This window comes from Perissodus microlepis, chromosome 4 (genome assembly GCF_051167445.1).
Source record: "Perissodus microlepis isolate ML-2025 ecotype Zambia chromosome 4, ASM5116744v1, whole genome shotgun sequence".
NCBI classification, from domain to species: domain Eukaryota; kingdom Metazoa; phylum Chordata; class Actinopteri; order Cichliformes; family Cichlidae; genus Perissodus; species Perissodus microlepis.
Genome location: NC_140464.1, coordinates 13,693,369 through 13,720,960, shown reverse-complemented (window position 1 = coordinate 13,720,960; position 27,592 = coordinate 13,693,369). Strand labels below are relative to the sequence as shown.

The 27,592-nt window shown below is 41.0% G+C and overlaps 1 long non-coding RNA gene across 5 annotated transcripts in view; it reads left to right on the top strand.

The window, feature by feature from the left end:
- LOC146388538 (uncharacterized) overlaps nucleotides 1-26,785 on the top strand; it is a 105,884-nt gene extending 79,099 nt beyond the window's left edge. For 4 of the 5 annotated variants that reach the window (XR_014800054.1, XR_014800052.1, XR_014800053.1 and 1 more), the window contains 4 exons: nucleotides 11,987-12,048; nucleotides 24,145-24,199; nucleotides 24,958-25,028; nucleotides 25,990-26,785. This is a non-coding gene — a long non-coding RNA (uncharacterized LOC146388538). Of the gene's footprint in view, nucleotides 1-11,986; nucleotides 22,024-24,144; nucleotides 24,200-24,957; nucleotides 25,029-25,989 lie in introns of all 5 variants that reach the window. The other variant, XR_014800056.1, reaches the window with a different exon arrangement.
- Nucleotides 26,786-27,592: the final 807 nt, after the last annotated feature.

The window sequence follows — 27,592 nt, the reverse complement described above, 5'->3', positions numbered from 1 at the left end:
TCCATTGAGGGGGGTTGAAGGATGGGGGTGTGGTGTGGCAGCTCTGCTAGCTTTTAATCGAGACGCGTTGACTAATCGCCCAAGGAATAGCCTCTTAGACAAGGCCTCTTTCATTCTGATACGCCATGTAGTGCAAAGACTCCACTTGGAGATGCAGAGGGTGGAGGAGAGTACTTTTTTGGGGGGATGGGGGAAGTGCAGATGGCATACTGTACCTGGGTGTGCTTTGTTTGATCATGCCTGAGCCCTCTGCATTTACACACACACACACACTCACACATACACATATATACAGACACATACTCGTATCCTGAGGCTGGATCTTTTCTCAGTCCTCTAAATGGAGACAGCTCTGCATATTTCTCACACCACTCACCTCTTATGCCTCTACCTTTGGAAAGGTGGAGTATATTTCCAAAAGTCTGTCCAAAAGCTATAAAGACACTTAAAAAAGTGGAGCGTTATTGATTTGTGAGCAACAAAACCACCTTGCCACGTCATGCTTTGCCGTGTTTTCAGGCCTGTCACAAAGAAACATGCACACACATACATATTTGTGCAGTTATGCTCTGACTAACATTTAGTTTAGCATGACGTGGATTGGTTGTGTAAGTGTTAGTGAGTGTGGACAGTGGACCTGTATATTGTTGTATGTTACTGAAGCAGAGAACGTTTATTGAAGCTCTAAGGGCCAACATTTGCGACTGATGTTACCCAGATCCATTTGCTGTGTATTCTAGGAGATCATTCATAACACATAGTGTTCTACATAAATGTGCATAAGCAGCATGCTCATGCCAAGATATAATGAAGGCAGAGAGAAGAAAGCCTAACCTTGCTGAAGACCATTGCTTCTGTCTGCAAAGAGGTGCTAAATTGGTTGTCCTTTAAGACAGTTAAGAGAAAGCACAAGACTCTTTAACCTTCAATGTGCAGCAGCAAATTTCTACTTTTAGCCAATTTGTACTTTATACAAACCTCCAATATCTGTAATATATGATTAAACAGTATGCTACAATTTCCTACAGAAAGTTTTGTCAGTCTTAAGAACATTGGCACTGGAGATAATTTGCTTTTGGTTTCTGGGATTAGAAACTGGTAAGGTGTGACATGCTGTTTTTCTTGATTTTCCTTCTGCACAGTTTGCCTGTAAAGCTTGTGAGTTTCAGTTTTGACATACCTATCAGAACAGGTTGCTACACACTAAGCCGTCTCTGACTAGGACATAGTGCAGAACGAGCGAGGGCCTAACACAATTCTGTTAACGTGACAGAAGATAAAGGGGGGCAAACATTACAGTGATCCGTGTCCTTTGAAAGATTTTGTTGGGGTAGCGCGTCCCAGCAACCTTCTTTGATTGATCCTCTGATTAACCCTGATTAGATGATGTGTTTGCAGAGAGAACCCATTAAACAGCAGGCTGTGATCTTCAGATATTTGCCTTTTATTCTTTTCTTTTTTTTTAAGGTGGTATATGGGTACCAGGTGAGCTGAGCTGTGTGTACTGTGTGTATTGTTATCCACGTTTACTTAGTGGGTTTATATGTTCTTTCACCTGTGTACACTCTCAAATAACAATGGCCATCATGGATGAAGAAATCTACACGAGGAAGACATCGCATTTAAAATATCAGGTTTAAGGATTCATAATTTGCTATTGACACTGTATGAGAGAGTTCATTTCTTCCGTTGAGTTGAACTGTTCAACTTATCTGATTCCATTTCTCCAAACTGTTTGCTTTAGAGTACATACTGTGGCCTGTTGTTTGTCTAGTCACAGGAGCAGCCTGGATGTGGCTGCCAACTGGGCTCTGCAGGTTGTGTGCTGGTTCACTCACCTTGTGGGGAAATGATAACGAAGGAAATAAATTAAATAGTACTAAAACATTTGCGGTTTGGGAGATAGAAAAGTGAGACAGATTTTACAGCAAATGGGAGGCGCAGGGCAGAAGCTGAGGCTGCAGGATATGAATAGGTGTGTGTGTGTATGTGTGTGTATGTCTGTTTATGTATGTGTGCGTTAAAAGGCTGTTTTTATGAAGGAAAGGGCTGGGAACTAAGTGTTTGGCCCTCCAGGTGTGTGCGCCGGTGGTTGTTAGGACTTGTGAGGCCTTCTGCGGAGGTGGCTACGTGACAGTGGTAATGATAGGTTGTGGCAGGTGAAGACATGAGTGTATATGTGTATCTTGCTGCAGGCAAGTGTTAGCTTGATGACAAACTCGTACACACACACACACAAGCCTGTGCACACAACAATGTACCTTATATCAGACTTCATATCCCACGCAGTGCAAGCAATTAGATGCATGACATCAGGATGAGTAAGCACTTGCCAAGTGAGGAGGGCCAAGTTCTTCAGTTTGGGGTCAGATAATCCTCAACCAAGCAGCTCTGTCTGATATGCAGGTGCTTAAATCAGGTGACTGAGAGGTCAAGTTCAGTTTGAGGTGTAATTTAGCTGAGAGAGTCAAGTGCTTCCTGTCTGATTGTCTTTGACCCGTTGACTTAACAAGTTGAGCAGTGTTTTTAATTTTTTAGGCGTTTATACCGAGTAAAGAGTGCCAAGTGTGTGCATATAAACATATAAGTATTTGTTTTGTTCAGTTGAGAATATTTGCATAGTTTTCATGTGCACCAAATGTGCTTTAATCGTGTATCTAATCTATAGTGTGCGCAGGTAAGAGTGAAAGCTATACGGTTTTTTTGTTGTTTATTTGGTTTCAAAATGAAGAGTGACCAATATAAATCCATATATTAAGTCTTCAAATATTCAAAGGCAAAACTATGTCTAAAAAAACACAAACTTGTATTTATAGGATCATAGTCAGTATGAGAGAGAAGCTCATTGCAGCTTTTGTGCTCGTGGGGTTTGCACCATATCTACTTATCTATTGCGTCACCCAAAATGAAGAGTTTTAATTGCGCATCTTCTGCACAGGTGCTTTTAGAAACGATGGTAGTCGGATAACTGAACAGACTGCGTGGACTGTGCACTCATTTTCTTTGGTATAAGCTTTCTGATCAACACAGTACATCCTCTTAAACACTGAGGTAAGATCTGCAGATGTTTAAATTAGCTTTTTTTTTTAACGACAGACACATACCTGGAGCTCATTAAATGTAATATGCACTGTACTACACTCTCCTGTCATTTACAGTAATGTATAAAGATAATAGCGCTGCTTGACAAAGATGCTCATTGTTGCGGCTTTGCACCAAGGCCTTGCATCTTGGGGAAACAGAACTGGCTGCGGCAAGTCCCATCACACAATAAAGCTCTCAGGAGGACCTTTTCATCCCCACGGCGTTCCACAATGGTCTCACCACTTTGGCCGCATCCGTTTGCCCCATTCTGCGCATCTTTCTTCTGTGATGTCGCAATATGTGAAAACACACATATGCGCTCGCAAACACACAGGAAGAAGAGAAAGAGGATAAGCAGAGACAACAGGCGAGCTATTGTCTTGTCGTACATAGGATAGGCTCAGAACTGCTCATGTCTGCATGTCTGTGGTTTAAGATGCTTTAGTTCCTAGTGGTGTTTGCCAAGATGACTCTTCAACGTGTCAGCTACCATTTAGTTTATTGAAAGTGGGAGACGTAAAGATAATGACACGAGTGAGAAATGATTTTAGACACCTCTCGAGTCATCCTCAAAATGGCAGCTTTCCACATTCCATCCTCAAGATAAAAGTCGTAAAAATAATAGTCTGACAGATAAACTCCGGGGAATCACTGGTTTGTCTCAGAGGGCTTTTGTACACCAAGATCAGACCCCCTTTGTCAGGTGCATGTGTATAAGTGCTTGTGAGATTATTTTTTCATTAAACTTTCTATTATGAATCAGAGTCTAATGGGTTCAAAGACATCAAGAGGATATTTCCTGCTGTCTTACGGCACAGAGCTACTTCAAAGTAATCCAACTGTTGACGGCAGCTGGTCTTCTCTGGACCTCCGACTTTGTCCTACTGTATGAAGAAGCTATTGCTTTGTCATTCACAACTGTACACATCCCCCACGTACCGCAGTAGAAAGTTTTATGCTGTAGACAGTATTAAGCTCCCTGGAAAGATATCAAAGCTTCCTTTTGCCATCATTGACTTCTCATTGTTTCTCTTCAATCCATCTCTTCTCCCGTCCCAAAGATGGCAGTGCCCAAAGGCAGTATCAGTGCTTATATTTGTGATTTTGTTGGCAGAGGAACAATGCTTCAGTTTAAGCAGTGCATTCCTGATTATTGACACACTGTGGTATGGCGAAGGATTAGCAAGTGCCTTGGCTTTCTGATTCTTCAGCTTTGGCCCACGAGCTACACCTGGGTGTATCTATGACAACAGGCTTCACAATGGACAGATATTTCACCACCAACCGGTTCGACAGAGAGTCTGTAGCAAAACTTGTAAAAGGAGTGTCACTTGAGAGGAGAAGAGGGAAATGTTTGCTTTATATTACTGACTGTGGCTCAAAGTGAGCCTGTTTAAAGATTTCTAGGAACGAGGAATTGAGCTGTCACCACTTTAAAATGATAATCATATAATGTGTTTTCTTTCTTTCTTTCCTTTTTTTTTCTTTTTACAATGTTCTATCTTGTGTATACAGTAGAAATAGTTTAGTAGGGTGTAGCTGGTGGTTTATAGTTTTTGCAAGAGGAACTGGTCCTATTCTGACAGCCCTGATTACCTGTGTCCGGCTATCCCACATGTGGTCTGTGGTGAGATGGCCTGATATCTGGAACTAAGGCATTATTGTTAGCTAACACTGAGTTTGCTGAGGGTCTCCTTCTGACTTTCTCTCAGTCTTATTGCTAGGAGGCCACAGGATCCATAAGCATCCTGGAAAACACTTCCACTGACACCATGGGCTTAGGTGGGAATTGGCTACTTGGTTTTGCAAAGAAACATTCAGACAATGAGAACCTGTGTTGTTTTGCATTATCAAGGGCAGGAACTGTAAATGTAGGGGTGTCATGAGAATTTTTGCATTTAGAGTAAACACAACAAAAATGACTCCGTTACCCTGGAGGCATTGTGTTTTGGGGTTGTATGTCCATTTGTCCAGTTTTCCATCGTGCTGATGTTAATATGTCAGAAAATGAAATGAATGTGATTCAAGCAGGCACAAAACCAAGACATCTTTGGCCATAAATAAATTGTCAACATTTGAATTTCTGCAATATTTCTCACAGCTGTTTAATCGATTGAAATTTTAGCAGCATCAGTGCAGTGTGGCATCGAGGCCGTCAGCTTATGGCTCTACTGAGATGTTATTGAAACCCAGGTTGCTTTGATAGCGGGCTTCTGTAAGTTTTGGATTGAGTGTTTCTCATCTTTCTCTCGACAGTGCTACATACATTCTCTATGGGGTTCAGGTCAAGCACGTTGTGTAGTCAGCCAAAGACAGTAATAATATAGTCAGCAAATCATTTGGTTGTAGTTTTGGTTCTGTGGGCAGATGTTAGAGTGCTGCTTTTAAAGGAAATTGGCATCTCCATAAAGCTTGCTAGCAGATGGAAGCAGGAAGTGCTTTAAAATCCTCTGGCATACATCTACGTTGATTTTGGACTTGAAAAAACAGGGTAAACCAGCAACCAACAGATGACCTTTGTATCTGTTTCTTTCCACACTGTCTTCAGAAGCTAGGATCTTAATTTCCAAATAAAATGCAAAATATAATTTCATATGAAAAGACGCTTTGGACCAGTGAGCAACATAAAATATCTGTGCATGGTAGCTCTTGATGCATTTCCTCAAACTTGAAATGGAATATTCTAAGAATTTGAAATGCACAATTTCAGATTTCTGTGAGCTATAAGCTATAATCATCCAAAAATAATACACAAAACACTTGAAATATAGAATATATTCAAATTCACCTTTGATAATAAAATTCTGAAATAAATTAACTTCTTGTTTAGTTTTGTTTTTTCAAATGAACTAGAGACTAGATTCATTTTAAGAACAATTCAGAGTATAAATGTAAACACGGCTTTCCCCCCATCAGTAATGGACTACAGATATTTAATCTGACAGCTGTGGTTGCATTCCTGGAAAGAAAAAAATATCTCCATATCATTTTAATAAACAAGTGTGGGAAACATAATGCTCTCAAGCTTTTGAGAAACAGCCACAGTGGTGCCATGCCACCAGATCTATTCCTAAAACTAAAGGTAATAAGATAATTACTTATGGTAGAACTGATAGGACTAAACTTCTGTATCCTCCTCAGTGAAGCACAAACCTTGAGAATAAGCTGATAGATATCATGTAGGAAACAGTATCTTCATGTGGAAACACTGTCTATACATCCAAGAAGTGACTGTTATCTACAGCAGAAACTTTATCTCAAACTTTTTAAACTGTGTTTCTAATGTGCACTGATAAGAGAGGTATTTGGGCCATTCCTCAGTCTAGGTAATATTGCTCAGCAGGACAGACACCTGATAATCATGCCAAGTGGGGGGAAACCCCAACAACCTGAAGCACATTTGAGTAAAATTTTCACTTCAGAATATGTTAATCCATGTCAAAAGTCTCCCCTAATAAAATTCATACATGTTTTTCTCCTACAGAAAATATAATGAAAGAGTTTATCATGCTGTGATTTTGGCAGTAGATTTAAATAATAATATTAAAAAAGACAGAGACCATAAAAAGACCATCTGAGAGTAATGTAGGTAACTTCCAAAATTAGCACATAAATTGTGAAAGAAAAAAGTAACCAGAAAAGCTTCTTCCTGATCTGAGATGTCAAAGGGATAAGTTGTAATATGACTGGAAATGAGGCTGAGAGGAGTGTAGTGGAACCGGACTTGATCAAGAGCTCTTTTACTCACAACAAGTGTTTTTGTTTGGCACTACCCCGTTGTTGACACTGTCAGGTTCTCATACTTATTTGATTGCTGTTGACAGACAGGACTGTGGTGACACTGTTTTACCATCGACTTAACCAGAATAATAGCCGGAATAATTTTAGATGTTCAAGAAAATTTCATCTTTGTCGCATTACAGAAACACATGTTCAGTAGATTATTGTTATTTTTTCTTGTGACACTAAAATACAGTACCTTGATATTTTCTCTAGACTCCACGTGATGGACAGTGTGGGAATATTTTCCCAGACGTTCTTTTGTGTAATTGATGTGTTAGTCCTGCCACGTGAATGAGGAAATTGAGTATGGTTGTTTTTTGTTTTTTAATTGTTGCTTTTTGTTTCTTCTTTTTCCTTATGGCTCATCCTTGTATGGGCACTGAGGCACTGCCCCTTTGGGAAACAAAATTCCCCTGCCTATAATGAAGTGTCACAGGCTTTAACCATGGTCTTGTGGTGAAAGGCAGCGTGGGAAGTTTGTTGAACTTCCTGACCCCACACACCACCACAGCACATTGACCCTCATCACGTGATAAAGGAATGTTCCTCATCTTTTGTTTTAACATCCATGGCACTCATAGGGTTGAGAGCAATTTTGCATACTATAGAATGATCACTAGCTTGGCATTTTGCCTCCCCATTCTCCTCCGGCGTTATTATCAAACAGGATTTGTGGGCCGCTCTCTCCTGCATCTTTTAAATCACTTCAAGCGCTACTGAAGCCTTTTTCACCCAAAACGGGCACCAATCTAATGGCATCATTTGGGCCTGCACACATCAAGAGAATCAACCCCCTTTTTTTCCATGCTTAAGGTTTTGTGAACCAGGGGAAAACAAAAGGCTGGCCCAGTGAAGCGCATCTCGCCTGGCCGGCTGAATAGAGGGGCCCCTTTCATGGCTGTTTATGAGCACCCCTCTTCAAAAACACACATACAAATCACATCCAGTTCTCCCAGTGGCTCCTCTAATATGAGGGTGACGGCAAGAAAGAAAGGGGAAGGGACTGGAATCTAGTTCTGCCTCTTTCCACTTATTCTGTTCCAGTTGGTTAATTCCATCAACCAAAAAATTATGTAAAGTTTTTGACATGTCACACATTTGTTAGGCATTGTTTCTCAATAAAAAAGAAAAAAAAACCCAAGCAAACAAATAAACGAAGAAAATGCTAAAAATTATTTAACAGCTTTTTAGACAAATCAGCTGATTTCATGTGACATAAAGATACCAGAAGAATTCCAGCATCCTCTAAAATGTGTGGCAACCAATGAAGAGATGAGTAATATGCACTCTGTTACAGTAACAGTGTTCGCAACAGTCATCTGTAGTTTTGTTAAGAATAAAAATTGCATAATGGAGCTGAGTAATGATCCCCATTTGAAGTCGCATAATAAAAATACTAATAGCAGTAATAGCACTTTGGGCACGTCTGCTGAAAACACTGATAAGATGTTTAACATAACAGAGAGAAGAGATAAAAATTCAACATTACAAAATAGCCACTGACGTATCAAATTTCAGTGACATTCAATTTATCCTCTTTGTGGAAGTACAGCAAGTTTCATACATTAGAAATAATGTCCAGAGCAGATACTGTGTTCCTATTACACTTTGCGGATGTGTGCATTGACATGTACGTGGAGGAGGAGTGAGCTGTAGTGTCAAAAACTTTTAATAAATTGAAGTCCTTCTGTAAGCTACCTTTCCCGCTCCATGTCAAATGTTGTTCAACAGGTAGGGTTTGATGGACAGGAGGAATGCGGGCTGAGGGATTTGTTTTGTAATGGCAGTCCATTCTCTGGGTGTTCTTGAGCAAATAGTGTGGCGCTATGTCCTGTTTTTACGGGTTTCACACGTCACTGTTCAAACTCTCAAACAAACTGATCCCCAAGAGTACATGGAAGAATGGAAGAGAGCAAACAGCGCTCTAATACTTCACCGCTCCGACCTTCTGCTAACTTGACGTACACACAGACAAACATGCAGTCACACACACATACAGCTTTTTACCTTTTGCTAAAGGATGTGAGTGTGACCCACCTGATTTTTCAGGACAGTCCCACTCATTCTTAACTTTAGCTGAATCCTTACATTCTCTCTAAACATTTAAACATATTATTTATTCCGTTTTTAGATTCCCCATTGTCTTCACGCAGGGAATTGTTTCTATTCATGCACAACAGGTCTCGCAATCTCTGTTGGTGGCTGCTGTGTGTCATGATTAAGCAGCAAACGAACGCCCCGGTTTGGCTCCGTGTGCCAGCCTAATTGAGTGCTACTTTAATGCGTTTGGGTCAAACGCACGGAAAATGGTGGGAATTCTGTGGGAAAGTTTGAGCACTCATAAAATGATGGATTTTTAAGCACTCCCTTTATTCCAACAAAATGTAATGAAACAGCCCAATGTGTTTTTTTATTAATGGCATGGAAAAAAAATATATAGGAAACATGTAGGGGCTCCCTGCTTGGTGCTCCGTGCTGTGTGTCTCAGTCTGATTTAGTTTATACAAGCATTTGTTAAGCAGTCAGGCGTGTATGTGTCCGGACTTGTGTGTCACTGTTACACTAATGCCAAGCTCCCTGCCATGTTTTTCTTTTCTACAAACATAAAAGAATCAAACTCCTACTGCTTCCATAGTTGCCTCTGCGATCCACTCTTTACTGTTCTTTTCTTTTGTGCTCGTTTTAAGTCTCTCTTTGATATAGCAGGCATTCCTTGGCAGTTGTGTAACATGATTTGGGGCAAAAGGAGAGAGAAAATGAGATAGAAAGAAGGCGAGAGAGAGGGAGAAAGAGAGAGAGGAGGGAAAATGGTTTGTCTTGCTGCGTTTCATGTCCTGCTGTGCGCTCATATTTCTCAGCCCACTTCACAGTTGTGGGGTAGCTGGCTTATCGTGGGGCTCCTCAGCTCTTTCCATCATGCGTGGCCTAACTTAATCTCTCTTGTGTACTGTAAACTGCACCTAATAACCCTGCACACGATTAAAGCAAACATCTTAATAATGGCCTGTCTCATTATCAGCTCGCATTGGGAAAACGAAAGGTTCACTCTTGCCTCTATAATGTGGCTCACAAATAATCCAGAGAACAAGGCAACCTGCTTAGTTAGTGTCTCAAAGAAAACCAAAGAAATAACCACAAGCCTGACGTTTTAAACGGAATTATCTGCATTTTAAGTAAAGCAAATGTTGCTGATTAATCCTGTGCTTGAACAACGTTTTCTGCACGTCATGCAGAGACCAGGAGTGAGATGCAGGATTGAATGAATTGTGTCACTCTAGAGGGTGCTGTTTGCTGAGGAAATGTGCTTTCCTCCCTTTTTTCCTTTCCTGCAGCTCACACTAAATTCTGTTCCTCCTGCTTTCTAAACGTGAAGTCTTAAACTTATCCGACCAGTGTAAAGAAGATTGTAATAGATACAACAACCCACATTTAGTGGATATTTTACGTATTGTATGTTTCAGATCAGTCTCGACTCTAAAGGCAAAGGAAGGAAAGGATTTCGGGGGAAATAATAAGTCTTCGAGAGACTGTGTGGTATTGTGCTGCAAGGCATCTTTGACGCGATGTTAGGCCACGGTAATCCTTCTTTGTGTGTGTTCTCCTCACCTGTATGTCCCACACACAAATGCCCACAAGATGTTTACACAGGTTTCAAGCAGCCAACGAACGTGGAGAATGAGCTGCCAATCAGGCCTCCGCTGGCAGAGCGGAGATGGGGCAGAATGCGTCCGCGATGATGGTTACACCTGTGCTGTCAGTGATTTCCTGCGGTGGTATTGCAGGGTGTAATCCCTAACATCGCTTGTGTTTATGCTTGTGTTTTAGTTACAGCCTTGATACACACATGCTTTTGAGCTTAGATGGGACTTCTGCTTCATTTACTCCTCATCTTATCCCCGAGGGCATCCTCTGCAGCTCTGACACACACACAGGCTCATCTCCAGAATGTATACAGCAAACTCATGTATCCTCAGTCTCCTATTCACGTTAGATACACAAAACAAATATGCACAGAAACTGAAGACAGATGATTCTCTTTTTTTATCTTTTTCTGTAAAGTTATGTAAAAGGCACATTTGTACTTTTACTTTGTTCTAAATATAGAAAGCAGGAAGCTATATTTTTTTGTTGTTTTTTGGCTTGCCTTATTTAACAGGATCATTTACAGGAAACGCTAAAGTGTGCCTGTTTCCTTATGTACTGAGTATTTGAGGAGGTCTTTTTTTGTTGTTTTATATGGTTTGTGTTTCGTCACGAGTGACGCCGGCTGCACCACTGAGGTCATGAATGGGCAGGACAAACTCTCAGTGCCAGCGACTGAACTCACTTTTTATTTTAGCAAATATGCTAAATTTAGAGCTCAGCCGCAGCCAAAAGTTTGTCCCAAACTCCCTGAATGACACACCTTTCGAGAAGTGACTCTTAACATCTGCTATGTTTATCATAATTACACTTTTTCCTCTTGTTTTCCTTCTATTCTCTCTTTTTTTTTCTTCTCACAGACACAGTAAGTGTTGCTCTGTTTTTCATTTATAAGATTTGTTGGCTGCGTTATTACTGAGAGGATTCTAAAGGAAGGGCATGCTTCAGCTGTGTTTTTGAAAACACTGTGCTCTGACGTTAGTAGAAGTGAAGGACCAGTAAAAGGTCTGCTCTGTTAACACACCCTCTATACACCACTGCCCAGTGAAAGGCCTGTTGTGGCATTTCAATCCTTCAAAGTCAAAGACAGCCAATTGGATAATGAAATTTGGTTTGCCATTCTGGGGAACAGACCAAGTTGTGACGGTGCGTAAAGTTACATATGAGAACTTCTGCTGAGTGAGACAGAACCCAACACTACGTAAAGTCTAGCCCAAAATAGGTGCAGCATTGAAGTCCTGTGGTTTGTCTGTATGATGTGACATTGATGAGATCCACCCATCGCTCATCTGTTATTTTTTACTCTGATCCATTATGGATGTGAGTCTGCGCCACTGCAGAGTGGGTAATGTTTGAAACCTGTTGAGTTTTAGATACTCTGTCACTGTTAAGGAGAGCAAAGTGTAAGCAATGTAATTGTACCGCATATTATCAAGGTGTGAACTGACATATTTCCTCTTCTGATTTGTCTTTACAGTGAAGGAATCCAAATTCTCGAGATGAGAGTTCAACCTTTAATTGCATGCTAGCGATCTTCTGGTGAGTTTGTGTTTCCAAAGTCACTGCAGACTTTTTTGATGAGCTTGGGATGTTTTAGTTTTAGAGTCTTCTCCTCTAAACCATTGCAAATCAACCTTCCGTGAACTTAAAGTGTGCATGAGTGTTTTATTTGCCGCATTTGTGGCAAAATCTTCTGTAGCAAAGAGGATACATGCCAAAGACTTATGGTGTTACTGTGGTTTAGGCTTATAAAACTGACGTAACTCCTGCTTTTACTGTTGGCACAACAGTAAAAGTAGCCAAGTGCTGTTAACCATTTAGCTTAGAATGACGAATAGAAACCGAATTTCCAGGGTGATGTTTGTTGTGGTGTCCTTAAAAGATTGTTCTCATCCTCAAAATGGCATCTTAACAGAAGTCGTTTAATTACGCTACTTTAAAAGGGCACAACTATCAGTACCATTTGTGACTGTACTGTAGCCCCCAGTACTCGGTGTGCCTCGCCACTATCCCACTTCCAATTAGGCCTCTTCACCCCCCCACCCCACACTGGTAGCCCCTATCCCTTACTCCCTCTTTCAGCTGGTCCACCCTCTGTCTGCCTGTCAGTGTGTCACCCCGGGGTAATGCCCCTCTCTCAGCCCCTTGGGGCCCTTTTGCCTCCAGGGCACTCCATGTTTGCCCAATCATTTGCGAGCCGGATACGGGGATGAATTGTTAACTACAGCAGGTCAGCCAGTGCCCTGCAGCCCCCCAGCCCTCTCTGCTCTCCCTCGACCTGCTGTTGACTCATCTCCATGGCAATGGGGCAGGAATTTCTTTTTTTTTTCTCATGTGTCTGCTGCCAGGCAGTTACCCGCCACCCTTTGCCACTACCGCTTCCTCTTCTCTTCAATCCCTTGGTCTCAGAGCAACCAATCAAAAGGCAGCTGGAGAGAGTCACGTGGTCAGGAAGTGTCAAGGGTGCCCACTGTGTAGCGTGGTGCTGTCTCTGGAGCTTGGCTCAACTAGGTTAGAAAGGCCTTAGAGACAAATAAGCGCCATTTGTTTAGTAGGATTTCCTGACACACAAAGCATGCAGATGTTTTTTTTAGATTCTTGCACAATAAAATGTACACTGTGCATGTCCTCTTACCAAAGGCATTGTGATGGCCTAAGTTAACACCATTTACCTCTGTTGATACAAATCCTGCATTCTTTCATGATACGGTGAGTTTGTCATTAAAAATGTTACATGTGACTATCAGTGAGATGGTCCTTTAAAAGAAAATTCTGATGCTTTTTTCATTTAGTCATTGTGCAATCTAATTCCCATCAATGTCTCAGCGTATTGACAAGCTTAAGTGTGTGTTTGCCCCCACACATGTTACTAGCTTAGGGCAGGTGAATGTTTGCCTAGCAGTCTCCCCGTATGAGATCAGTGTTTGCCTAGGGAATGTACCATGTCCGATTTGTCATGACACATATTGTTTAGCTCATCCAACTGGTCCCTTATGGCTGAGTTGCGTTGTGCCCTTTCAAGTGAGAAATGTCCTTTTTTGTGTTTTTTCCTCTTTGGTTCAGGACATGTTATTGGATTGTGTGACTTGGTGGAAAAGTATTAACGATGGCATATGAGTGAGAGGAGTCCACATCGCTGTTAAGAAAATGAATGTCAGTGTGAACATCACCCATTATCCTCCAGGCACATCCCGTAGATGCAGATGAACTCTGAGAGAAGCTGGCTCTCTCACTTTGTGGTTGTGAGGAAGGCTCAGCAAACTCATTTCTCCCACTGCACTTGAGTGGTTAACCAGCCATTACCCATGGCATGTGCAGCTTTTCATTGAGTCCCAGAAAGTCTTAATCTACAATATTTACTGCATCTTAAACAGCATATGTGTTTGTATTTGAGTAATGGTTCGGTGTTTTGTGGATGTCTGTTGAACAATGTCCATATTAGTCACTATTAGCCTGCAAGTATATTCGAATAGCTGTGTGCCTTTTGTGAGTCTGTGTGGCTGTTGTCCTGTGCCACTATCTGGGTGGTCCTTATGGCTGATTTGATGGTAATCCGCATGTCCCATAAATCAGTGTCCAGGGTTTGGCCGGGAGCTGATGCTGTGTTCCTCACTGGAGCAAGCAGCTTTAGGCACTAAACCGAGACCCCAGCCCCTGCCCTGCCCTGACCTGGCCACACGTCAGCTCTCCACACCACCTCTAAAATAACTCATCATGCATGGCTGCCTTTGGAAAATGGCCTCACTTCTGAGCACATATGAGCCACCAACATTATAAACTGTGTATCTGTATATTGTGATTTCAGTCTTCCAAGTTCTCAAAACTTTTTGATCATGTATATTTTACTTTCTGTGAATTATTATAGAAAGTTTTTTATTTTCTCTACTAACATTACACTTGTTTGTTCTGACTCGTGGCTGACACAAAGTGACTCTGATAGGCTTCTAGAGCCATGCCCTCAGCTGAGATGCCTTATGAAAGAGCTAAGATTAAAGTCAAATCTCAGTCTTTGTAGGGCCTACACTTCTCTCAGAGAATGAGGAGGGAGGGTAAAGGCCCGTCCGGCTGTCTGGCTTGCATACAGCTCTCTACTGAGCTTTTATCTAGGGAGATTGCTTGCAGCTCTGTCCAGACCCGACTCCTAGGGAGTGCACAGTCCTGAGACCTGTGGCATTAATAAAGATAATGCTGTTTGGAATAATAACAGTCAATTCTACTCAAGAGAAACAACAGACACAAGTGGGCATAATACAAAAGAAACCTAGATGAAAGGCTGGTAGGTAGGTCCATGCACCTCTCTGGCTCTCTTGTGGGAACTGATGGAGCCTATATCAGTATGCTCAAATACAAACAGCCCTGAGTGGGACCCTATATCAATTTTGACGCTTGGTGCCATGAGGCAGAAACACAATTTGTTCTTTTGTCTGCCAAGATCACAGAGGGAGAATGGTGACTTGTCTTTCCTTTCATTTGTTTCCCTCTCGCTCAACTCCTTTTCATTCTCTCTATTCTTGCCTTCAGTGAGTACAATTTAGTTTGATGAGCAGGTGGTCTTTTTTTGAATCTTACAGTGCTTTGGGCTCCCACCTCTGGCGTGTGGGGCTTTCAGTTGGAGTTAGTCATGTAGGCCAGAATTAGAAGGGTGGAGGAGAAGGAGGAGAAATAGGTCCAGTGTCTTGGTATTGGCAACCTTAGCACCCTGCAGTCAGAACCATGCAGTGTGCAGATTGAAAGAGTTATTTTGTTACTTAAGCTTTCAGCCGCACCCCAGATGGCTTTTGTGCTGGCCAGGGACATACTTGGGGACAAGGTTAAAGTGACAGAGTCCTTTAGGCCCGTTGAGTCCCTGGGCACAGCAGGTAAAGCACTGTGGACGAGACAATGAAAGCGCCGCCTGCTCTGCACTTTTCCGTCTTGAATCTTAACACTGAACCAAAAGAAAATAGGTGGTTTCGAGCAAAGGGAAACTTTTACTTCTCACCACACCCACAAAAAACACACATGTACACTGCATGAAGGTGAGATTCAGTACTTTCACTGCTTTACCTTTGATCTCATGTTTCATCACACAGATACTATTTACTCAGCTGTGTTACTACTTAAAGGAATTCATGGTCAGTCACAGTATCTATCAGACATGATTTTGCCATAACCTCCATGGTGACACCTCGACATGCGAATGGTTTTGTGTCAATTATCCTGAACAAAATACAGTGCTCAGCTGTCTTCTACTTCTAACTATATTTATTTTGTTATATTTTAACAAAGAAAAACAAACATGCTCATATTTAAGAAACTTGGAAACTAGTTCAGTTGCTCTTCTGAACCACCGCTTGTGATGTTGAACTCCATGTGGTCGCAGTTACCTATTTAACTAGTACACGACTTGGGAAAAAAGTCTATTTAATCGCATTGTCTGTGTATCTACTGAATTTTTGCATTGCTGATTGCATGCTAACTAATTCAGCCATAATGCTATGACAAACTTGTCATTTAAGTGTCTAAATATGCGACCGTCACTAGAGATGGTCAAGGCTAAATCATATCCCCACAGAATATGGCTATCATGAAGGTAGTGTCAGAGTGAGTAATGAAGTGGTGATAATATGGCGAGAATGTCGTGCTTTGGTCCTTGAAGTCAGATCTGTAAATCAAACTGAGAGGGGTGATTTGGTCATACTGATCTGTTAGCCATTCTCGGTTTGTCCCCCAAGTGTTTATCATAGAGCTTTCACAAGTGGCCACTTCTGCTTGCACTGATAAACAGCACGGATTGGATCCAGACCCTGCTGGGTTATAGCTGGAGCCCTTGGGCTTGTAACCACACAGACTGAGAATGTTAGTCATTTGTTTATTATTGGCAATATTTGCCTGCTCCTAATCTTTGGCTGGATTAGCCAGATTAGGTGATTCTTATCCTACCTTTTTCCACTTTGGCATCTAGGGACATTTACATTTTGCATGTTTTGCTAATGCCTGCACTGACAACATGCGCATGCATAGACATGCTTTTAGGCTTGTGCACTAATGCGCGAATGTGTGTTTAAGTAAATGCTATTGCACATGTATCGCTGAAGGATGTTTGTAATCAAGAGTTTGACTGATACCCCCTCTAACTTCTTCTTTATTGGAGGGATCAGGGTCGGTAGGAAAACTATTGCTGGGGCTGATATTTTATCCCATGCCAGGTCATCTTGCTTTGTGGTCAATGCTTGGAGCTGAAGGAGTGTTTGGATCTAGCAATTTAGGGCTCCAGAAAATATTTTTTGTCATTTATTTTTTTCAAACGGAAACACTCGCAAGAGCCCTGTAGGAAACAATTAATCAAAGAAGCTGAATGTCAGTGCGGCGTCACTGGAATCGGAAATTAGTGATGTCATGAAGATGGAGAAAGTGGTCAGAATGGCGATTTTATGCCAGTTCTGTGTGCCGTGAAACTACTGGCCGAGAGTCACCTGGATCAGAAAGGGAATAGGGTTTACTGAAATGAGCTAGCTTGTTTAGTGTGACCTTTACAGAGCTGATCCCAAACACTACATAAATCTGTTTCCAGTTTCAAAACACAACCACGCATATGCTCATTAACATGCCGTACTGCTTCACCCAAACAGTGTTTTTGTGGGTGAGAAAGTCCTGCAAATCTGCACAAACGCCCAGCACATAATTCACGCTCCTCAAATTCCCCCACAAACATGCACAGAAGCATGCACCACTGCTGCAAGAGGGGCAGACATATAGGAAGTTTGTATCTATGCGTACGAGTGTGAATTTTGAGGTCAAAAGTTTAAGAATGATGGTTTGGAGTAGTCAACTTGGGTGAGAATCTGATCTCACAGGGCGGAGGAGTACAGTAAGTCACTAGATTTATGTTAAAACTGCTGCTTTCTGGCTGTTTAAGGCATGTCAGACTTCATTAGTTTCTAAGTACATTATTACTCTCTTTTTTTTTTTTTAATTACTTTTGTCTCTTTAGGTAATTTTCAGGGAAATAATCTCGCATTTAAGGATGTTATGATAGTTCTATATAGCCAGGGCTAAATGCTCTTCTTATAATATAAGAAGATAATTATATAAGGTTATATAAATGTATAAGGTTTTCAAAAAAATGTTAGTGTATGATTTGTCATTACTGAGCTCTTGACGTTTCTGTTTAAAGTCTTGTTTAAACCGAGTTGTATTTTAGAGCCATCAAGTCTATAGTGAGTCACCGCCGCTGAAATTTGGTAAAGTCTCAAAGATTAAAAATCCCTCGGACATTTTGATAGAGATGCTAATATTGGGTGTGATTGACAAAATGAATGTTCAACCCTCCTTCAGCATCCCTTCTGACCCACCACAGAAAAGTCTCTTTACTTGCTGCACATGTAAGCTCTTCAGCTGAAGCAGTCACAGCTGAGCTTCATGGGGTGTTAGTTAATTGGCAGTTTTTGGTATGTGCAGATATGCTTCACTATGCATATCTTCCTTAATGTCCCTACCACTATTTGCTTTTTTTAAAAGTGTCCTTTAATTGGCTGCACAGTCACAGTCTCCTGCTTTAACTTTCCCCTGTGGAACCTAAATGTGGCCTGTTTGACCTCGAGGCCTCGGGGTGAGAACCTTGTATTTGCAAGCTTTAACCATCTGCTACTTACATTTTTTTCCCTCATTTCTCCTCTTTCCCTCTGTTTCTGCTTCCAGTGTGAGTTGGTGATCTCTTTTTCATCGATGCAGCATTGGGTCACTGAAAATAAAATCCGCTCTGTTTCAACGCCTTCCCATAACCCTGAACTATTCTGTTTTTTTTGTGTGTGTGTGTTACTCCATCGGCCATAGTTAGGCCATGCTGTCAACATGGTAACATGTCTGCCTCCTTAGACGCCAAAAAAGGCCCCAATGTTGGACTCGAGAGGATCAGTGCTAGATCTGACCATGCATTCTCCCTACACACCAGTCACTTTTAACTGGCTGTATCAGCAATACTCAAAGACCTGAGAGTACTCTGATCCCACCATGGGGTGTATAGCTGTGGCTCCGGCTGTGCTACACTTTAATCCCCTTTCCTTTCAACCACAATGGGAAACATGTGCTTACTCTGTGTAGGGTACAGGCCCACCATGGGAGAAGCTGTTTACCTTTGCTCCAAAACTAACATTTCATGGATCTTGTGACAATTCTTAGTCACTGCACCTTCTGGTTTAAAAGGGTCGTAGAAGGTGACACTTTTATCTGAGACTAGATGAATCTTTACCGCTGCTGCTTCTGAATAAAACTGTTTCCTCACTTCACACCTTGTAAAACTTGACACACATTTTTGTCCAAGTATGCATGGATAAAGGGAAGAGTTCAAGGCCAGGTTTGGAAAACAAAATGACATAAGGTACATTTGAATGAGCGAGGGGTGCAGCACGTTTGCTTGATTCACACTTCCCCAGTCGTAGGCCTCGGTTTCGATCTTTGTCTAACATTCTTCAAGTGCAGTGTATGGTGAATGGTTTATGTGCTGCCAGAAAACTTCAACAGAAAGATTCAGACGTGTAAAACAGAAACAAGTAACCATATGTCACGCTGGAGGGCAGGAAATAAACTCCAGATGAAGACACTACATTGTGGTTTATTTTGCTTATGTGTGTGGGTGTGCACATACTGTAATGTAAGTGAACTGTAGGACTGTCTTTTGAGTTGCACAGCACACAGCATCTCCATTTCCACCAATCTATTCTAATTGTAGGATCATAACAGGTCTTTTATTGATCTATTGGTCTATGACTTTATCAAATATCCTAAATATCTAAAATAATGACAGCTATCATCACAAGTTATAACGTGGAACACTGCTCGTTTTCTTATTCTAAATATTACAGATAAAACCATAAAACATGAGAAATTCAACTGGCAACTCAGTGGCTAAGACTGTTTTGATCAGTGTCTTGCACCATATTGCAGCTGTTTAGACACTGGACCTCTTACACAGCAGATACTAGATACCCTTCACCTTCATTTGTTCTGTTATAAAAATAAGGCATATGGTTGTAGAGAATAATTTCTTGTGTTGTTACCTTGCCTTAGATACAGGGATAAATCAGCTTTTTTGATAAATTACTATTACTATTACTTGATTGACATGATTTGGATTGTTGAAGCTAATAAGGTTTGTGTCATATATTAAATATTTGTATCGTTTATTTTATTTTTTGGGCAACGCAACCAGAGCTTCCAGTTCAATAGCTTTTTGTGGGCATTATGCTATCTCAATTTACATTGACTCTAATCTGAGGCTTTGGTGACCAATTCTAAACTTCTGACTGGTGGCACTGTGTGATTTAGACACTGGCCTCCACAGGTGTGGCAAGTGATCTGAGGGATGAGTGAATTCTTCCTGAGTAATGGTAGCCATGATTTGCTCCCCATGTTGCCCTGCTCAAATCTTCCCCTTCCTGTTGTCTTATCTGAGCATCCAGTGCAACCTAAACCAGGGTGCGGTGCCTCTGTTCCTCCATTCCCTGTGCAGCCGGTCCCCATTGCTGGTTTTCTCAAATGTCACTGTGAAGAGAGAATGACCCAGTTGAGTTGGACTGACTGACAGAGTCCTGACACCCCATTGTAGGCACCCTGTCTCAACCTGCCACCCACAGCTTCCCACCTTCTGACCTTTGTGGCACCAAGGGCAAAACAGGCAAAGGCATTCAGCTATGCAGTAGATCCATGAAGAACTTTCTTTGTTTTTATAATGGAAACTGAAAAGCATTGATTCTTCTTCCAGACTCAAAAGTAATTTAGATTTCCTTAAAACATTTTTAAAGACGTAAATGGTAGGTGGTAGTAGATGGAGAGTAGACTAAAAAAGTAGAGACTTAACATAGATTGTGTAGAGACAGATTATACTTCTCCAACTGTCTGGATTTGATTAAGCCAAACAGTCCACCAGCATCAAGCCAAGCATCCTCTTTAACACTGTAACTTAAAAAAAAACTGCAAATAGTTACGAATCTGACCACTGAAGCTAAAATGCACAGAGATGTTAGATGTGTTCAGCAGTGTATCATAGAACCAAGCAGTCATTAAAGATATGCACACTGAACTTGTGTATAATAACTTTGCCACACCGCGCTTATTTATGTGCTAACCCAAACTTCATTACTCCATAGAATAATAAGGCTTGTTTAAAGTAAAATCATTGACCAAAGCCAAATTGACACTTACTTAAGCTTGATAAACTGTTATTTTCCTGGCTTAATTCTCTGGTGCATGGTAACTTGAATAGGATTTGAATCATTTGTGAATCATCTATCATTTGCATTCCTGCCAAATACGCTATAAACATGTTTCCGCATGTGTTCATTCCATAGCTGATCTGCCAAACAGCAGTCGAAGGCTGCTGAAAGAAGGCTTATCTCAGCCTTCTATGAAAATATAGATTTCTTTTTAATGGAATGTGGAATCAAAGGAATCTGCGATAAATTTACTAGATATTGCATTTTTTTAATGATTATTTTGGCCAATGTCCGATCTGTCGGTTTTTTTTGTACATTCACAAAGACAGGAAGTTTTGTGGGGAAAAATCTGATTAACTGAGTGCGTGTGTGTGTGGGTGTTTTTGTGTGTTTGTGTCTGAGTATAGCCACCAAACTTTGAATGTGTGTGTAGACTCACAGACTTTAGCTCAGCTCGGAGATGTAATCTGATTTGCAGAAAGGAACGGGTCGTTTCACATGACTGGTTTAAAGGACCGCTGGCGCAAGGTTGTGCCAGTGTCCCTGAATGATTTGTGTGTGTGTGTGTGTGTGTGTGTATGGATATATGTACTTCAATACTTGTGTGTATACACCTACAAGTATTAATTTGTTTTCACAAAGTGCAATGCAGACATGTGAGCATTTGCTACTATAGGCTTGTCTCCACTAGAAAAAGAGAGGTGTTGAAGTTTGCAATGTGGTCAAACACACCAGAGTTTTTCTTTTATTCCGTTGTTCTTCGGTTTAAACACGGTTTATTTGCAGAAATAAAGCCACCACTAATTAACAGTCAATTACACATCTGGAAAAAAGCAAAGCTCTGCTACAGACTCGGATGAAGGTTTTGTTTGCAGCTTTCTGTTTACACATCTCTTATAATCAGAGCTTTATTTTGAACTAATGGACCATCAGAATTTATATCAAATAATTGAAATCATCCTATAGCCTGAGCCCTTTTTACAAGACTGCTAGGATTAAAATCCCCTTAAAGCTTCCCCTATGAATCTGCTGGGGTTTTTTTTTTTTACATAAATAGAAAAAAAATGTTTATTGATGTTTTTGTGGTCGAGATTCTCAGATGGTTTTTTTTTTTTTGAGCTGGAAGAGGTCCATCATGTGATTTTCATTGGAGAGTGGCCGGAGGAGACGACCACAATAAAAACAAGTGAGCGTGCATGAGCGTGTGTTTGTGTGTCATCTGGCCTTGTTAATAACTGCAGGTTGTTTTCCATCTCGAGGTCGTCAACTGCGGTCATGGCATACACAAATGGAAGAGAGGAGGCCCTAGGAGGTGATATCAGTGAGTGCTCCTGGGAGTGTTGTGTAAATGCATGCACAGGTCTTGTGAGTTTCTCAGTAATTGTGCTTCTGAGAGTTTGTGAGAGTTGCAAGTGTGTGTGAAAGTGTTGTTGCTTGAAAGTGTTTTCCTGCGTGTGGAGAACTCATAAGCAGGATGATGTAGCAAGCAGGAAGCTCTGATCCCAATAGGCGTGTCAGCAGGAGTAGTTTTTCATAAGGTAGTAATCTGACCAGACAAAGGGGTGTCCAATATTAAAGAGAGCCCCTACCCCTGAGCTAATCAAGACCTGACCAACCCTTCTGCTGGCTCACCAACTCTCTAAACATTACCTCATCTGGAGGCTTAGCCTAGCCACATGCAGCTCCAGTCTGCTGGTGTACATGATAACTCACTTAGCACAGTATGATAGCTAGAAAAAAACGGAAATATAAGAAAGGATATAAAAGAAATGGGACCAGCACACAACTACCTATGGTGCCTAGTGCCAGGGAAAGGTATTTTAAAAGGCAGAGGAAAGAAAGAATCATTTTACCATGTCCTCCAGAAACTCTGGGAAGCAATTTGCCGGTATTCAGTTTCTCTCCCCACCGTCCTGTTATTGCTGTTTTCCCCTCAACTCTTGGAGCCTTCAACCTGAAAAGGAGAGTTTTTTTTAGTTTAGGCTTTGTGTCACTTGGAAACAGTGCCTTTGTTGCCAAGGCAACAGTTCTGGGACAATGAAACTCAGAAGCAGAGAGCGCCTTTGTCTTGGAATGGATGAAGAGTGACCGACGCTGTCTTTGGTCCAGCCTCTTAACGTGTTTGCATGTGCTGTAGAGTCTTGATTCAGTATCTACCTGAACCTGTTGACCTCATAAAATAAAACCAGCACACCAAATAAATTTTAAATGTTACAATGGAAAAGCTACTTTGGCTACTTAAATTTTCCTGGGCTGCCAGGTTTTGCAGAGCTCCGCTGAAACCCTAGATTTACATTAAGCAAAGATGAAACGTAGATCTCAGTTTCTAATCTGGATTTGACTTTTTTTAGTTTCTGCAAAAGTACTGCTTTCACTTATTTTTATATACAGTCATGCATATATGAGTCATTTTCTGCTTTTGTTCTTTTTCATATGGTTAACTTCTACATGTACAACATGCTCACAAATTTCAGTTATTAGAGCTAACAAACAATAGTGCCCATAGACTCCATATAAAAGAGGCTTTGGCTTACCATGTTAAATTTCTTGAGCTTAAAGTGGCTATGTTTAGGCCAGAGAGTAATTATGAGCTATTAGTTATCAGCTAATGCTAGCAAGCTAGGTTAGCAAGCTACATCTGTCAGCTGTATGGGTCCATTTCACAGACAGAGATATCAGAAGTGTACTGGGGTTTCACTCACAGGCAGTGGAGCAAAGCTTTGTGCACAGATTTTCCCAACTCATAGCAGGATATTATTTCTCCCATTCAGTGAATTAGCAGAGGTAAAGACTAGAAAACCGGTACTGCCTTTAGCTGCCTATGCCAGCTGCTTAACCCTGAACATGCCATTAAAAAAAAAAAAAAAAGACTTCTACATACTGCAGCTTTTTTGGCTCTAATTTGAAATATAATTTTGCATGAGTAAGTGGGACTTTCCTTAAATGAGTCAAGTCACTTATGATCTGTATGTCTGTGAGAGACCTGTTGTTTTTACAGACACTGGAGAGGAAGCAAGTTGTCTTATGTACTATTCATTTATTTTAAAAAGATAAAGTGCACATGACCTGTAATCCTTATTGTACTATTGTTTCCTTCTCTCTGTTTTTTCTTGTTATAATATTTAGAGGCCAAAATGGGAAACCATATAATTAATTATAGGAATATTAACATAATCCAAATCAGTTCAAGCAAGTGTACTAAATGATTTCATTTTAACACCCAACAAGACTCAGAGATTATACAACACTGCGGGTTAATCTTGTGGCATCTGTAAATCAAGGGAACATTTGGCATTATTCATTTACAGTTATCAAAGTTTCTTAATACAAGTTTGGGCAGTGTTGGTCGAGATAAAATATGACTCCAGTTTTTTTTTTCTTTTGTCTTATATGTGCACCTCTCTCTGAATCACTTTATTTCGCCATTCTTTATCTTTTTCAGATGATCACCAAGAAGGGGCTGAGTAATGGAAACATGACCTCAAGAGATTCAACGGGTAAGATTCTGTCTTTTGTTTGATCTTAAAGCCTAGGAGTACGTGATTACACACAGTGTCATCTTATGAGGAGCAGCGACCGTTGCTATAAACAACCACAGTATGGTATGTTGACTAAATAAACAGAGGAAGAAGTGGTAGTTCACATATATGAGAGATGTGATCAGGGTGGTGCCACTGGATTCATGCCCGTGTTCTTGCTGTTTTTTTTTATTGTGTAACCCAAGTAATGACAGCACAGTAAAGAATGCAGGGACACAGAGATATCACTTCAAACACAACTTCTCTCAGGAGCCTCAGATCCTTTCAGTGGAACTGAATGAAGATATGCTTTGATGGCCCACCACAGAGTCGGTGGCTTTCAAAGAAACCTGTTGATGGGATTGCACAGTGCACCCAGCCAACTGAATGAGTGGTACTGTATTTGTGCCTCTCAGGATACTCCTGGGTGTTCTCATTGGAGGTCAGATCTGCTTGACCTCAACATGAGTAGTCATTTTCTGTAGATTTTTTGGCTTGCCTTATCTTTTTTTTTCTTCCCTTCCATCTTGTTCTCTCACCAAATGGAGGAGAACTGTGTATGGATGGCAGGGTGCCAGCAGACAGGTACAGTAGATGTGCTGATGAGGGATGGTGATAGGGGCAGGCCTCAGTTGCAGCCTCGGGCAGAGAGAGACATACACAGGCAGGCGTAGACTCAGAGGCAGGTTGAAACCTGGTGCTGTATGCTGATGTTTCTCTGCTTGGCTGTGCTCCAGGGTGAGGCATGTGAGAGAAACGTGGGAAGGGAAAATCCAGAATGGAGGCCAGAAGAGATGCACAAAGTCAGGTAAAGGAAATCTGTCCTCATTTGCCTGATTTTCAAAACTAAAACCACAATGAAAAAAAAGAAGGGTAGCTAAGAATGTGTAGTGGTAACAAAAAGTGGGAGAGGGAATAGGCGCATGAAGAAAGAGTACAAGAATGAGGCTATACTGTACGCTGATGGAACGTGACTACTCACAGGTAAACCAACTCAGAGGTGCAGACAAGCAGAAAGAAGATAGGAAACATTGATAGATGACTGCTTATCCTCTGACATGTTCCTTCCCCGGGCAAAGAACAAGCAGGGCAGGCCCGTCCTGCCACTTTTCTGCCATAAAACATGCAGGGTTGAGTGGGTGGTAGACAACGTCATGTCATTTTGTCGAGGGTAAAGCAAAGCCTGGGTTGTCAGGAGAGCACCTCTGTGTATTATGTCATCTTAAAAGCAGATGTTGAAGCCAGATTAGATGAGAATTCAGAAAATAATTCAGCTGTTCAGCTGCTTATTAAGCAATTTGCTTATATTTCTACCTTTAGTCTTAAAGATGGACTTATCTTTCTTTTCTTTTATGAAAAATAGTTAGCTTCATTTGCATGATTACCTGGCCTGGTACGTTGTATCCAACAAAGGCATCTGGAGTTAGCCAACACACCATAATGTGATAATTTCAGCAGCGAATGAGGCTGTGGGTAATTCTTCTCCTCAGGCCCATTTCTTTTGTCAGCAGTTTTTTGAAAAGAGCCAGTTCTGTTCTGCTAAAGTAATCAGCTGCGCAGTAGTTGATCAGTTTTGATGTTTTATTAATTTAATAATTATTTAACGTAACTTTATAAAGCCTTGACTCAACATTTTAAGCAAAACATTGTTATAAAGGATCCTATACTTATCTTTTTTTTTCTTAAGCGCGGGTATGAGAAATGTCTCAATATTCAAGTAAGTGGTTTTGGGCTCCAGTCAGTCATTAGTTTCTGTATTATGTTTCCAGGATCATACTAAATCCCGGTTTGGACTGTTGGACCAGCATCCTCTGAAGCAGATGTTTGCTCCTGGCAAGGCTGCCGACAACATGAGCTCCAACACTGGCAATCTAGCTCTCAGGATTCAGTGAGCAGCGTGAGCTTGGAGAAGCTATGACATAAACGCAGCAGGACGGTGAATCGCGTTTTGCTGCTCAGACATCATGGAACAGATCAGTCAGCCCCATCTGGAGAAGTGCTCTATAGAAGAGTCATATATTTACCATAGTTACTTTGATGGATACAGCATGTTGTTTGACTTTATTTTTCTAATTGATTTTAATAGAAATGATAATTTCCCGCCATCTATGTATCTTCTCTTGTTTTGCAGATTTTAATTACAGTGTCGCTCATTCAGTGACTTCAGCATTTACTGTGTCATTTTTGTCATTTTTGGTAATGTGACTGTTTTCAAAGTGGCTCTTCTAAAACTTTAAGAAAGTTTATCCAGGGAGGAGCACAAAAAATGTCTCCTACTGTGTAAAAAGTCTTAATGCACATGTGATTGAGATTAATCAGATGAATCACTCAGTCAGTGGATATGTGATTTCCATCTTCTTACTGCAGCGACACAGAAGCCATTGTCATTAATGTAAAACCATGAATTCTCCTTCTTACGCTGCATTTTATTGTGACACATTGGCAGCTTCTGCTAATTTCAGTTAATAATCCTGTCAAGCAGTTTATTCTCATTATGATTTATGACTCCATAGCTTTTGTTGTTTTTGTTAAGCCCTGTTAGCAGAAATTAAAAGGTGTATCCAAGCTGCTGCTGTCTGTTTGTGTTGTCATTCCAGATACATGAGATAAATGGTTGGATGTTTCAGTGGTGTTCGTTGTTATGGTTATTCATGCTGGCTTCCTTACTAGTTAGGCCAGTATGTGCTAGTCTAGCATTTGAGGAATAAATGGGGTGTTATCTTTTTTTTTTCTTCAAAGGAAGACAAGGTAAAGGTGAACTTTACAGTAAAAATGTAATATGTTACATTTAAACTGAAACAGTGATTTTTAATAGTTTTACAGGCAATCGCAACATACTGAATGTATATTTTTAGTTGATGTTACAATGTAATGTGTAAATGCATCACTTACTATAATCACAAAAAAATTGTAGAAGTAACAGTAAAAAGATGACATCATTTTGCTGAGTTTACACTCTACAAACGTGTCACGTATGATGTAGATGGAGAAGTGCTTAATGTCACATAATAGGTCAACGTGTGTCAAAATGCAGGGAGTTTCCAACCATACTGTGGAAGAAATCCCCACAGATCCCTCGTCTTGTCCCAAAAATATTCAACATACGTCGCTAATGCATGCATTGTTTTCATTTAGTCGGAGTGACTTCAGCATTTCAGCAGTGACTTCCCATTCAGCTGTCTTTCGCTGTCATTTCAGTTACGATTCAATAAAGTCTGCGTCAGGGTGGGTGGGAGCTAAGGGCCATGTGGGGAGAGGGAATGGCACATAGGTGAAGGAGTGTATAGTTGCTAAGGGTGTAATTATTCCTCAAGGGGTTACTTATTGTTGTCCTTGCCTCAGTGATAAAACAAAGCTGACTGGGCAAGTTCC